The sequence below is a fragment of the Pseudophryne corroboree genome, chromosome 3, assembly GCF_028390025.1.
Source record: "Pseudophryne corroboree isolate aPseCor3 chromosome 3, aPseCor3.hap2, whole genome shotgun sequence".
Taxonomy (NCBI): domain Eukaryota; kingdom Metazoa; phylum Chordata; class Amphibia; order Anura; family Myobatrachidae; genus Pseudophryne; species Pseudophryne corroboree.
Window position 1 is genome coordinate 298,206,444 of NC_086446.1, and position 15,863 is coordinate 298,222,306.

The following is a 15,863-nucleotide window of genomic DNA, read 5'->3' on the forward strand; positions in this document are numbered from 1 at the left end:
TCCATGCCCCGGGGGTTTATATACTCCCAGACCGGAAGTAGATCCGCAAGGACTGAAAAAACGCCTCACACAAAAGGGCACTTTTCGGGTTTAATAATTGATGTAATTAAATGTACACTGGCTCCCATATCAGGCCGTTCATTCACAACTAGTGCTTGCACGCGTGGTGCTCAAGATGCTAAGACTCGGGTGTGAAAATTACTCGCCGCGTCTTGCGTTCCAACTCCCGGAAGTGGTGCGTTCCACATACCGGAAGTAGACGCGCGTCATGTCACAGACTGACGCTGCGGCCGCAGAAGCTCACATATTCACTAGTCGACGGAGGGAGTGAAGTTAGGGCTGGTCTAGATCACCTGAATTCTCTGTGTTAACCCCACATGATCTGTTCTAAACTCCAAACCAAACCAGATTGGCATTTCCCAGATGCGTCACAGCAGTCAGGGATTAGAGCCTGCTTAATCAAATGTTCAAAGAGTGGCATACGTGTCTCTAATGTGTAACAGCTGGGTGTATGTGTAATATGTGAATCTTAAATATTTTTATTTTTATTTTTATTGAATTAAATGGTTTAATTTCTAGCCATCAGGGACCTGAGAAGATGGGCTAATACATAGAAACACACACGTAGGACATCAAAAACAAAAAACAGAAAAACAGATTCATATTCAAAAAACCTACTTATAAAAAAGTTTTTAACAGTACATATATAAATATATATACATGAATATAAATGAAAATAAATAAAAAATAATATAATAAAGACCTACAAACAAAGGTGTATATATAGATGAATATATAAAGACCTACATGCAGGAAGATCACAGCATGGATTCACAAAAACATCTCCTGATCACTGGTATACACAAATCACACAAAAGGGTAAGTATTCCAGCAACTCTCTATAAGAATACCCCATAGGGGTTACATTCGTTAAGTCCTCGCGGGGATACCGTGTCAAGGTGACTGATCCAAAAACACTCCCTTTGTTTCAACCTCTTGGTTCTATCTCCACCCGTGGTCATCGGGGGTACCCAGTCTATAATTTTACATTTGAGACTCGCCACTTGGTGGCGAGCTTCAATGAAATGACGAGCCACCGGTTTATCAGATTTACCACTACTCAATGCGACATGTATAGATGAGCGATGGTTCGCCATTCTATCCCTGAAGTTACGACTGGTTAACCCAACGTAAAATAGTCCACATGGACATTTTAAGATATAGATGACAAAATCTAATCTACAATGTAGATGATATTTGAGTTTAATGGTGGAGCCAGTATGTGGGTGAGTGAACGTTGGTCCTACCATCATAGAACGACACGTTGTGCAGCTCCCACAGGAGAAACAACCTGGTTTTTGTTGTAACAACTGGGCAGTAGACATAGGTGCATTAGGGTATAGTACAGGTCTCATAAGCATTTGCTTGAGATTAGGGCCTCGACGGTAAGCCAACATAGGTGGATCCATGCGTGTGAAAGGTAATGTTAGATCAGTATTCACAATTGGCCAATGTTTCTTGAGTACCTTTTTAAGATGCCCAGAATGGTTATCATAACGGGTCGCGAAGACTAAACGATTGTCTAGTCTATCCTTATTCCTGGGGTGTGTCCCTGCAAAAATGTTTCGTGCCCTAGACATACAGTGGGAAAGTGTTTTATGGGTATACCCACGTTCCAGGAAACGAGCTTGAACCTCTTTGAGTTGGATTTCAGTATTGGTTTTATCAGAGTTGATTCTGAGTACTCTCAAAAATTGGGACACTGGCAAATTCTCCTTTAATGCAGGGGGGTGGTGGCTAGTTGAATGGAGTGTCAGATTTCTATCGGTTGGCTTTCTGTAAACTGAAGTCGTGAAAGTATCCCCAATCTTACTAATGTGGACATCTAGGAAGTTGATTTCAGAGCTCGAGATACTTGAGGTAAATTTTATAGGATGATCCAACATATTCAAGTTATTAACCATGGTATGGAAAGCTGACTCGGTATCTAGCCAAAGTAGAAAGACATCGTCGATAAATCGACGGTAGAAAAGAATTTGGTGACCATATTGTGGAAAGATTAGAGTGGTTTCATAGTCAGTCATATACAAATTGGCATATGACGGGGCCAGGTTGGACCCCATCGCCGTGCCCGCTAGTTGTATAAAGTACTTATCTTTGTACATAAAATGGTTGAACCGTAGAACTAATTCAGTTAACTCTATGATACATTCTGTGGGTACTGTACATGTAGCATGAGTTACCAATGCGGTTCGCACTGTTTCAAGTCCACCATCATGTGGAATGACAGTATACAAAGAATTTACGTCCATAGTGGCTAAGAGGCATGGTATGGATTTACAGTCGATGCTTTTTAATTGCAGTAGAAAATCACCTGTGTCCCTTATATAACTCCTACTGCCAACAACAATTGGTTGTAGAATGCTATCAACATATTTGGCTAAGGGCTGCAACAAGGAGCCTTCTGCTGCAATGATTGGGCGTCCAGGCGGTTGTACCAAGGTTTTATGAACCTTCGGTAGAGTGTATAGAATTGGACACCGGGGATGTTCAACCGTTAGATATGAAAATAAATCATCATCAAACCATCCATTGTTTTTACCTCTCCTAAGACACTCGTCTATGGTACGTTTGATGCCTGGTACAGGGTTAGACTCAACTTCCTTATACGTCTCCCGATCCGATAACTGGCGTGTGATCTCTCGGTCATAATCTTGCCAGTCTTGAACCACCACCGCCCCGCCCTTATCAGCAGGGCGAATAACGATGTTTGGGTCTGCTCTCAATTTGGTTAATGATTTTCTTTCTGACTGGGATAAATTATCGAAATGTCGGGGTGGAGAAAAATTGCTAGTGTCTCTTTGGACCACCCTCAAAAATGTTTTTAGGCTTGCATTCTGAGTTTGTGGATCAAATGTGGAACTCTTTTTAAAAGGTGTGGGCGTAAGTTTGCTCGTCTTATCGGAGAAGAATTCTTTTAATCTTAGTTGTCGACCAAATTTAAATTGGTCAATGCTACTCTCGAAGCTATTATGGTGACAGGTAGGGACGAAAGACAACCCATGTGCTAAGAGCGACAAATCTGCCTGGTCGAGTTGTGTACTCGATAAATTAAAGACTACATTTAAGTCTTTTTTGGTCTCCCTCTTCTTCGAGTGCCAGCTTCGTCTTGGATGTGGTCTACACTGCTTTTTTTGTTGTTTCCTGCCAGTGAGCTGGACTCGGAACCCTGATCTAAAAAACGTCTCTGTTGTGGACCTTCATTAGGATCAGTATCAGATGTAGAGATGGAGGAGGCAAGCTCCTGCATATACCTAGGGGCACGTCTTCTCCTCTGGAACCTTCCTGTCTGGATATTAGGGTTTTGGGTATTACCCAAAAGCCATCTATATACCATATGGTTTTTGTAATCACTGGTTACAACAGCTAATTTCTTCCGTTTGAAAGAGATAAGCTCTCTATTATAAGTGTCAATCTGTGATTGCAGTTTATCTAGCCATTTTTGTGACTTGTCCTCCGTCAGGAGTGGTATTGCTGTGATGTTCGCAGCTTCAATTTCGATCTTAATCGTCTTGAGCTCAATACCAACTTCCTCAATAACTAAAGCCATAAGGTCAAATGAACATTTGTTGAGGATTCCGCACCACCGACTACAAAATTTAGGATTGCTCCTGCCTAATGTAGGTGTGTTGGTGATGCGGAATCCTCTGGGAATCTGCCGTCGTCGATGGTACTCGGAAAGAAATTGACCGTGTAATTTTAGGTCAATCTCTTTTTGGCGCTGTTTAATGAGTTTATAAAAAACATCGACTGGAGTGTCTGCAGGCAGAGACTCGAAATCTATCTTCTCAAAGAGAAATTTTTCAACCTCTTCATCGGTGAATGAAACGGTTCCCTGTTCTGCTAGAGACAATAACCCATCATCTAATAGATATGCTCCTTCTTGCGTCATAGTAGGATCTTCAATCAATGCTCAGAGGTTACTGTAAATGATCAAGCTAGTAGGTATTTCACCGTCAAAACAACATACAACACTATAACATACAACAATTATACATAGCCCATATATAGTCACATCTCACATGTATCCGAATTGGCATAGATGGGTATCAGGAAACCAGAGAAAATTCTCCAGTAATGTAATATAACAAAAGGGTCCTGTACTCGCATCAATTATTCAAAGGTGGGTGCTTTCCCAACAGAACGAAGTCCGCTGAATATATCGAAGTCCACATAAGTGGCGGGCGCACTCTCACTGATACAACGCTTCTTCAATGATAATATTCTTTATTGTAGCCTCAGACAATCGACGTTTCGATCCTTCCACAGGATCTTTTTCAAGAAAGGCAATACGAAATCATTTATTCTCAGTTTATACAATCATTAGAAAATGCCTATAAAAATACAAAATGAGAAAAGACTCAGCCTCCCAGGCCCCATATGCGATGGCAGAAAATCTCTATAGACTGGGAATCAATGCCCCATTCATATAGTGACTGTATAGTTTTAAAAAGAATGTACTTAGTGTCAGATAATGTTTAAAAATATTACACACCACCAACACAGGTGCCACTCATCACCCAGAATAGAAAGAAGAAAAAGACACCTTAATCCTTTAGACGCATAATGTGCCTAATTTTACCAATGCACCCTCAGGTGTGGGGGGTATATATACTATGAGAAAGTGACTCCTGGTAAGCACCCTTTTTTTTGAGCAACTTGTGCCTTGTTACTTGCTTTATATAGTGAGCACTGTATTGATATATATCATTCTGAACAGGCTGGACTAATTAGCACATAGGAACAACTGAGAACCCAGGATACGGCACACTGGGATTGTGATCTCAATAGGTAAAAGCCTGTCCAGAGAGCTAATGTTTATTTATGACAATAGAAAACCAATGGGAGGACTAACAGTTTATTGTTGTTCCCAGTTGCTATGGGATCATTTATGTTGTTGATAGTCTGCTGGATGTACACACGGCTGCTGCTGAGCTCATGAGTAAGTGATGAGGCTTAGACCTTTCTCATAGTATATATACCCCCCACACCTGAGGGTGCATTGGTAAAATTAGGCACATTATGCGTCTAAAGGATTAAGGTGTCTTTTTCTTCTTTCTATTCTGGGTGATGAGTGGCACCTGTGTTGGTGGTGTGTAATATTTTTAAACATTATCTGACACTAAGTACATTCTTTTTAAAACTATACAGTCACTATATGAATGGGGCATTGATTCCCAGTCTATAGAGATTTTCTGCCATCGCATATGGGGCCTGGGAGGCTGAGTCTTTTCTCATTTTGTATTTTTATAGGCATTTTCTAATGATTGTATAAACTGAGAATAAATGATTTCGTATTGCCTTTCTTGAAAAAGATCCTGTGGAAGGATCGAAACGTCGATTGTCTGAGGCTACAATAAAGAATATTATCATTGAAGAAGCGTTGTATCAGTGAGAGTGCGCCCGCCACTTATGTGGACTTCGATATATTCAGCGGACTTCGTTCTGTTGGGAAAGCACCCACCTTTGAATAATTGATGCGAGTACAGGACCCTTTTGTTATATTACATTACTGGAGAATTTTCTCTGGTTTCCTGATACCCATCTATGCCAATTCGGATACATGTGAGATGTGACTATATATGGGCTATGTATAATTGTTGTATGTTATAGTGTTGTATGTTGTTTTGACGGTGAAATACCTACTAGCCTGATCATTTACAGTAACCTCTGAGCATTGATTGAAGATCCTACTATGACGCAAGAAGGAGCATATCTATTAGATGATGGGTTATTGTCTCTAGCAGAACAGGGAACCGTTTCATTCACCGATGAAGAGGTTGAAAAATTTCTCTTTGAGAAGATAGATTTCGAGTCTCTGCCTGCAGACACTCCAGTCGATGTTTTTTATAAACTCATTAAACAGCGCCAAAAAGAGATTGACCTAAAATTACACGGTCAATTTCTTTCCGAGTACCATCGACGACGGCAGATTCCCAGAGGATTCCGCATCACCAACACACCTACATTAGGCAGGAGCAATCCTAAATTTTGTAGTCGGTGGTGCGGAATCCTCAACAAATGTTCATTTGACCTTATGGCTTTAGTTATTGAGGAAGTTGGTATTGAGCTCAAGACGATTAAGATCGAAATTGAAGCTGCGAACATCACAGCAATACCACTCCTGACGGAGGACAAGTCACAAAAATGGCTAGATAAACTGCAATCACAGATTGACACTTATAATAGAGAGCTTATCTCTTTCAAACGGAAGAAATTAGCTGTTGTAACCAGTGATTACAAAAACCATATGGTATATAGATGGCTTTTGGGTAATACCCAAAACCCTAATATCCAGACAGGAAGGTTCCAGAGGAGAAGACGTGCCCCTAGGTATATGCAGGAGCTTGCCTCCTCCATCTCTACATCTGATACTGATCCTAATGAAGGTCCACAACAGAGACGTTTTTTAGATCAGGGTTCCGAGTCCAGCTCACTGGCAGGAAACAACAAAAAAAGCAGTGTAGACCACATCCAAGACGAAGCTGGCACTCGAAGAAGAGGGAGACCAAAAAAGACTTAAATGTAGTCTTTAATTTATCGAGTACACAACTCGACCAGGCAGATTTGTCGCTCTTAGCACATGGGTTGTCTTTCGTCCCTACCTGTCACCATAATAGCTTCGAGAGTAGCATTGACCAATTTAAATTTGGTCGACAACTAAGATTAAAAGAATTCTTCTCCGATAAGACGAGCAAACTTACGCCCACACCTTTTAAAAAGAGTTCCACATTTGATCCACAAACTCAGAATGCAAGCCTAAAAACATTTTTGAGGGTGGTCCAAAGAGACACTAGCAATTTTTCTCCACCCCGACATTTCGATAATTTATCCCAGTCAGAAAGAAAATCATTAACCAAATTGAGAGCAGACCCAAACATCGTTATTCGCCCTGCTGATAAGGGCGGGGCGGTGGTGGTTCAAGACTGGCAAGATTATGACCGAGAGATCACACGCCAGTTATCGGATCGGGAGACGTATAAGGAAGTTGAGTCTAACCCTGTACCAGGCATCAAACGTACCATAGACGAGTGTCTTAGGAGAGGTAAAAACAATGGATGGTTTGATGATGATTTATTTTCATATCTAACGGTTGAACATCCCCGGTGTCCAATTCTATACACTCTACCGAAGGTTCATAAAACCTTGGTACAACCGCCTGGACGCCCAATCATTGCAGCAGAAGGCTCCTTGTTGCAGCCCTTAGCCAAATATGTTGATAGCATTCTACAACCAATTGTTGTTGGCAGTAGGAGTTATATAAGGGACACAGGTGATTTTCTACTGCAATTAAAAAGCATCGACTGTAAATCCATACCATGCCTCTTAGCCACTATGGACGTAAATTCTTTGTATACTGTCATTCCACATGATGGTGGACTTGAAACAGTGCGAACCGCATTGGTAACTCATGCTACATGTACAGTACCCACAGAATGTATCATAGAGTTAACTGAATTAGTTCTACGGTTCAACCATTTTATGTACAAAGATAAGTACTTTATACAACTAGCGGGCACGGCGATGGGGTCCAACCTGGCCCCGTCATATGCCAATTTGTATATGACTGACTATGATACCACTCTAATCTTTCCACAATATGGTCACCAAATTCTTTTCTACCGTCGATTTATCGACGATGTCTTTCTACTTTGGCTAGATACCGAGTCAGCTTTCCATACCATGGTTAATAACTTGAATATGTTGGATCATCCTATAAAATTTACCTCAAGTATCTCGAGCTCTGAAATCAACTTCCTAGATGTCCACATTAGTAAGATTGGGGATACTTTCACGACTTCAGTTTACAGAAAGCCAACCGATAGAAATCTGACACTCCATTCAACTAGCCACCACCCCCCTGCATTAAAGGAGAATTTGCCAGTGTCCCAATTTTTGAGAGTACTCAGAATCAACTCTGATAAAACCAATACTGAAATCCAACTCAAAGAGGTTCAAGCTCGTTTCCTGGAACGTGGGTATACCCATAAAACACTTTCCCACTGTATGTCTAGGGCACGAAACATTTTTGCAGGGACACACCCCAGGAATAAGGATAGACTAGACAATCGTTTAGTCTTCGCGACCCGTTATGATAACCATTCTGGGCATCTTAAAAAGGTACTCAAGAAACATTGGCCAATTGTGAATACTGATCTAACATTACCTTTCACACGCATGGATCCACCTATGTTGGCTTACCGTCGAGGCCCTAATCTCAAGCAAATGCTTATGAGACCTGTACTATACCCTAATGCACCTATGTCTACTGCCCAGTTGTTACAACAAAAACCAGGTTGTTTCTCCTGTGGGAGCTGCACAACGTGTCGTTCTATGATGGTAGGACCAACGTTCACTCACCCACATACTGGCTCCACCATTAAACTCAAATATCATCTACATTGTAGATTAGATTTTGTCATCTATATCTTAAAATGTCCATGTGGACTATTTTACGTTGGGTTAACCAGTCGTAACTTCAGGGATAGAATGGCGAACCATCGCTCATCTATACATGTCGCATTGAGTAGTGGTAAATCTGATAAACCGGTGGCTCGTCATTTCATTGAAGCTCGCCACCAAGTGGCGAGTCTCAAATGTAAAATTATAGACTGGGTACCCCCGATGACCACGGGTGGAGATAGAACCAAGAGGTTGAAACAAAGGGAGTGTTTTTGGATCAGTCACCTTGACACGGTATCCCCGCGAGGACTTAACGAATGTAACCCCTATGGGGTATTCTTATAGAGAGTTGCTGGAATACTTACCCTTTTGTGTGATTTGTGTATACCAGTGATCAGGAGATGTTTTTGTGAATCCATGCTGTGATCTTCCTGCATTTAGGTCTTTATATATTCATCTATATATACACCTTTGTTTGTAGGTCTTTATTATATTATTTTTTATTTATTTTCATTTATATTCATGTATATATATTTATATATGTACTGTTAAAAACTTTTTTATAAGTAGGTTTTTTGAATATGAATCTGTTTTTCTGTTTTTTGTTTTTGATGTCCTACGTGTGTGTTTCTATGTATTAGCCCATCTTCTCAGGTCCCTGATGGCTAGAAATTAAACCATTTAATTCAATAAAAATAAAAATAAAAATATTTAAGATTCACATATTACACATACACCCAGCTGTTACACATTAGAGACACGTATGCCACTCTTTGAACATTTGATTAAGCAGGCTCTAATCCCTGACTGCTGTGACGCATCTGGGAAATGCCAATCTGGTTTGGTTTGGAGTTTAGAACAGATCATGTGGGGTTAACACAGAGAATTCAGGTGATCTAGACCAGCCCTAACTTCACTCCCTCCGTCGACTAGTGAATATGTGAGCTTCTGCGGCCGCAGCGTCAGTCTGTGACATGACGCGCGTCTACTTCCGGTATGTGGAACGCACCACTTCCGGGAGTTGGAACGCAAGACGCGGCGAGTAATTTTCACACCCGAGTCTTAGCATCTTGAGCACCACGCGTGCAAGCACTAGTTGTGAATGAACGGCCTGATATGGGAGCCAGTGTACATTTAATTACATCAATTATTAAACCCGAAAAGTGCCCTTTTGTGTGAGGCGTTTTTTCAGTCCTTGCGGATCTACTTCCGGTCTGGGAGTATATAAACCCCCGGGGCATGGATGTCCACAGCATGTCTCCTGGGAACACATGGCTGATAGTGACTCCTGGTAAGCACCCTTTTTTTTGAGCAACTTGTGCCTTGTTACTTGCTTTATATAGTGAGCACTGTATTGATATATATCATTCTGAACAGGCTGGACTAATTAGCACATAGGAACAACTGAGAACCCAGGATACGGCACACTGGGATTGTGATCTCAATAGGTAAAAGCCTGTCCAGAGAGCTAATGTTTATTTATGACAATAGAAAACCAATGGGAGGACTAACAGTTTATTGTTGTTCCCAGTTGCTATGGGATCATTTATGTTGTTGATAGTCTGCTGGATGTACACACGGCTGCTGCTGAGCTCATGAGTAAGTGATGAGGCTTAGACCTTTCTCATAGTATATATACCCCCCACACCTGAGGGTGCATTGGTAAAATTAGGCACATTATGCGTCTAAAGGATTAAGGTGTCTTTTTCTTCTTTCTATTCTGGGTGATGAGTGGCACCTGTGTTGGTGGTGTGTAATATTTTTAAACATTATCTGACACTAAGTACATTCTTTTTAAAACTATACAGTCACTATATGAATGGGGCATTGATTCCCAGTCTATAGAGATTTTCTGCCATCGCATATGGGGCCTGGGAGGCTGAGTCTTTTCTCATTTTGTATTTTTATAGGCATTTTCTAATGATTGTATAAACTGAGAATAAATGATTTCGTATTGCCTTTCTTGAAAAAGATCCTGTGGAAGGATCGAAACGTCGATTGTCTGAGGCTACAATAAAGAATATTATCATTGAAGAAGCGTTGTATCAGTGAGAGTGCGCCCGCCACTTATGTGGACTTCGATATATATATATATATATATATATATATGTGGGATCCTGACGCACTTAGCCCCTCAGGGTACAGAATACAGTGATAGCAATGTGTGATACAGGAGTATGGAATCTCACACAACAGCTACAGGCACACAATTTACAATGCAGAAGTAATTACATATAAACAATAACACTGCACTGGACTAGTAATTTACATATAAACATTAGAGATGAGCGGGTTCGGTTCTCAGAGAACCGAACCCTACCAGACTTTGCATTCTGAGTTCGGTTCCGAGCCCGGCTCAGGTTTTCCCGCCTGACTCGGAAACCCGAACGCGTCAAAACGTCATCATCCCGCTGTCGGATTCTCTCGTGATTTGGATTCTATATCAGGAGCCGCGCGTCGTGGCCATCTTCACTCCAGTCTCGGAGCGTGTAGTGAGAGGATGTGTCTCCATCCTCCAGTGTCTGTGTGGGGGCGGGAAAGTGGGATGGCAAGTCTTGTGCTGTGTTGTACTGCTCAGTCCAGTCCAGTGTAGTCAGTGTATTGTGCTGCATCAGTCCAACCAGTCACAGTGTTGGTGTCCTCTCCTGCCAGTGTAGCTGTATAAAGTGGTGCTGTGTTGTGCTGTCCAGTACAGTATGGTCAGTGTATTGTGCTGCATCAGTCCAGCCAGTCAAAGTGTTGTTGTTCTCTGCTGCCATATATTCAGTGTAGCTGTATAAAGTGTTGTTGTGTTGTGCTGCATCAGACCAGTGGTAGTGTCCTGTCTCATCAGTCATTCCAGTGACAATATACGCTGCTGCTATATGTCCACTGCTGCCGTATAATAATTATAACAACAACCACAAGTCCCTTACAGTGTTGTTGTGGTGTGCTGCATCAGACCAGTAGTAGTGTCCTGTTCATCAGTCATTCCAGTGACGATATACGCTGCTGCTATATGTCTACTGCTGCCGTATAATAATTATAACAACAACCACAAGTCCCTTACAGTTTTGTTGTGTTGTGCTGCATCAGACCAGTGGTAGTGTCCTGTCTCATCAGTCATTCCAGTGACAAGACAGTCACAGTGGTATACTGCTGCTATATGTCCACTGCTACAGTATTATAATAATTATAACAACAACCACAAGTCTCTTATAGTGTTGTTGTGTTGTGTTCTGCATCAGACCAGTGGTAGTGTCTTGGCCATCAGCCATCAGTCATTCCTGTGCCACATATTGTGTTATATAACTCCAAAAAAATAATGGAGAACAAAAGTTTGGAGGATAAAATAGGGAAAGATCAAGAACCACTTCCTTCTAATGCTGAAGCTGCTGCCACTAGCCATGACATAGACAATGAAATGCCATCAACGTCGTCTGCCAAGGCCGATGCCCAGTGTGATAGTAGAGGGCATGTAAATTCCAAAAAGCCAAAGTTCAGTAAAAAGACCCAAAAAAAAGAAATTTAAATGGTCTGAGGAGAAACGTAAACTTGCCAATATGCCATTTACGACACGGAGTGGCAAGGAACGGCTGAGGCCCTGGCCTATGTTCATGACTAGTGGATCAGCTTCACATGATGATGGAAGCCCTCATAACTGAGGCCTTGACACTTATGTTGGTGTTAGACGTGCGCCCAGTATCCGCCATTAGTGCAGTGGGATTTAGACAATTGATGGAGGTATTGTGTCCCCGGTACTAAATCCCATCTAGATTCCACTTCACTAGGCAGGCGATAGCGAGATTTTGCCATTAAATTCTAGTGATTTGGACATATAATTACAGTGATTTTGCCATTTAATTTCAGTGATTTATAATTATTAATTACAGTGATCTTGCCAATTAATTCCAGTGTTTAGGACGTATAATGACAGTGATTTTGCCAATTAATTTCAGTGATTTATAATTATTAATTACAGTGATCTTGCCAATTAATTCCAGTGATTTGGACGTATAATTCCAGTTGGAATTGTTTGTGTCGCTTGGCTTAGTCATACAACTACCTCATTGCACCTCTTCGACATCTTTGCATGAGGTGCTGTTTGGGGCCTAGTTTTTGAAAAGTGCAATCCTGTGTGACACTGCTGTATGAGTCCAGGGGTACTGCTGTATTAGTCCTGGGGTACTGCCATATAAGTCCAGCAATTGCAGATTCTTTTTAAAAGTGACTGGAGCGTGCTGGAGATGCTGTCAGTGGACCGAACAATTGCGGCCCACTCTCGACATTCAGCCACTTGCGTGACACTACTAGATGGGCCAGGTGGTTGTGTCGCTTAGCTTAGGCCTACAGCAACCTCAGTGCACCTTTTTTTCTTCTTTGCATCATGTGCTGTTAGGGTACTTTTTTTAATATCTGCCCTCCTGTCTGCCACTGCAGTGCCACGCCTAGATGGGCCAATTGTTTGTGTCGCTTGGCTTAGTCATACAACTACCTCATTGCAATTATTTTTCTTCTTTGCATGATGTGCTGTTTGGGGCCTTTTTTTTATATCTGCCCTCCTGTCTGACACTGCAGTGCCAAGCCTAGATGGGCCAGGTGTTTGTGTTGTCCACTTGTGTCACTTAGCTTAGTCATCCAGCAACCTCGGTGCAACCTTTTGGTCTGTAAACAATATTGTGAGGTGTTCAGAATAGACTGGAAATGTGTGGAAATGATTGTTATTGAGGTTAATAATACCATAGGATCAAAATTACCCCCAAATTCTGTGATTTTAGCTGTTTTTATGGGGTTTATTTCAAAAATCATCCAGATCCAAAACCAAAACACGAAAGGGTGGTTTTGGCAAAACCAAGCCAAAACCAAAAAACGAAAGTGGAATTAGAACCAAAACCAAAACACAAAACACGAAAAGTGCCCGCCGCACATCTCTAAAACATGTATGAGTAGAGATATAACAATGCACAGTAGATACTGGATGTATATCACAGAATACTTGTTTCAAATATTCAGATAGCAGTACACTTGTTCTTAACTAACACTGTCTAAAATGACATGTAGAATACTTAAGTGCCTAAATATGCACAGCACTGATGAGACAGACGGCTTTACAGAGGAGATAGAGCCCTGCAGTCCCGGAGATCAGCCCAGCTAGTAGTGAACATGGCGACAAAATCTCTGTCAGGGAGTGCGGGAGAGTGAAATGCAGCTCCAGGGCGGGAACGCCAGCAGTAGATGGTGCCCGGAGATGGGGGAGGAGCTACTGGTCAGCACCTTATACCCTATGCTGGTCCTCACCACCGGGTACTGTGGAGCCTATATCAAACGGATTTTAGTAAATCTTACCTGTGCTCCTTTGCCCTGGTGGATATAGTGGGATCCCTGTGCAGTACAGTGTCCACGCCAACGGCGCGGTCCGTCTCCTGCGACCAGACCGCGATTAATTGGCGGGTCCCACCTGGGGGACCCTCTTACCTCCTCCCTGATGTGCAGCCACGCAATTCTGAAGAGCATCAGCGGTGGTGTGCCTGATGACCGGTGCGCCTCCGCTGCAAGTACCCGGCCGCGGGAGTATGCAGCGCTGCTGGAGAGGTAATGGAGCCGCAGCACAGAATGTCAGACTGACATAAATAGTGCTGCGGCCCTTGAAGTCTTCTTAAAAAGCTCTTTTCAGTGCTGCCTAGTGCATCCCCACCTGTTAGTGAACTGCTCTGCAGGCGTCAACTTACAAACTGAGCTCCAGTGCCTGGAGGCGGGGTTATAGAGGAGGTGGTGCAATGCATCCTGGGAACAGTCAAAGCTTTAGCCTGTTGGTGCCTCGGATCAAGATCCAACACTACACCCCCGATGTATTCCCTGTGGAATCCCATTGTACCCCACTGCAGAAATATGTATGATCTTTTATTCAGTTCACAATCAATGTAACAGAGCATTGCTTTATTCTATTGCTTTATGTAGTAATCATTAAGGGATGGTGAGAGCATTATCAAGGCATGGAAAGTAACTAGGCATCATTTCTGGATTTACATTGCACATGGCAATAAAGTAAGTTTTGCATATAAAATAAGCCATCTAATGGCATAGAACAATTTATTTCTTTTTAAGTGACTTAACATTGTAATCACAACTGGTGACAGGGGTGTTAAAAATCATCTAGCAGGGGGCCAGGGCGGCCACCAGGCCACAGACCATTCACTTTCATTTTTCCTATACACAACAGTGTGTTAACGTGTGCACATGGTATTCATCCCACTCATATTGAGGTTTTACACCTTGCTCTTGCACTTCACTTATTTGTATTGTCAATGTGTATGTTAGTACATATATAACTATACAGCTATATAGCCAGAATTTTAAAGTTTTCAATTGCTACTTTTATTTGGTTTACACATCATCAACCCTAGTAGCGCGGCACGCCTCAGGCAGTGGCAAGGCACCATGTTAGAGTAGCTCCACCTATAACAACAGGGGAAAGGTACTCTGTCGAGGGTGTGAGTTCTACCACCTCTCCAGTACCACTTTAAGCCCTGCTTGCAATGTTCTACAGTATCAAATTCGGCAACAATCATTGATTTAATTTAATTTATTTCCTCTTGGTCTTTTTGTTGCAAAAAGACTCTCATTATTAAATTGTTAAGATAATGTTATTGAAATTATTACCAGATATCTAGTGTATTATATAAATTAATCTTATGTTGGTTGTGTATTTTCCAGAATAAACATACATTACACAAATGTACTGTAAATGAACAACTGTTTTTTTTTTCCTTGAAAAAATATAATTTTATGCTACTAAAAAGTCAATGCTTGGTACAGAATGTGTTAAGAGCTAGATTCTAAGTTCCTCAGTTTTATCACGGAAAGGAGTTATTGAGCTTAAGACTTAAAAAGAGCTGATAGCTAAAACTTAATAAAAATGTATTGGCGTCTTTATTGGCGTTTTGGGCACATAAAGTAAGAGTTTATTTTAGTATTGACCATTTATGTAAGCTTTAGGCACGACAAAGGGACAGCATTATATAAATTAGATTTTTTTTTATAAACTTTAGCAATGTGATTTGCCCCAGGTTCGCTTCCTTTGATAAAACATTTGTTTTTGGATTCAGAAGTTTGTCTGCTGATGAAAAAGTGCTCAGTTTCTACCAGAGGCGTAAATATAGGAGACAATGGAAGTTAGTCACCTCAAAATGCCAACCCAGAAGGGGTCACCCTGTCCTCCTCCATATTTTCCAGGTTCTGCTTTATCTACCCCAGTACAGGAATAATCAGGAAGCCCAGGGAGCATGTGCCTGGTCCTCCCTCTCCCTGTCTGAATGATGCTGGGGTTGTGGAAGTGAATGTGTCCCTCACACAGCAACCAGCACCTATGGGTAGAGACTTCCTCTTGAGTGCACCCTCTCCCCACCCTAATGACCCTACTT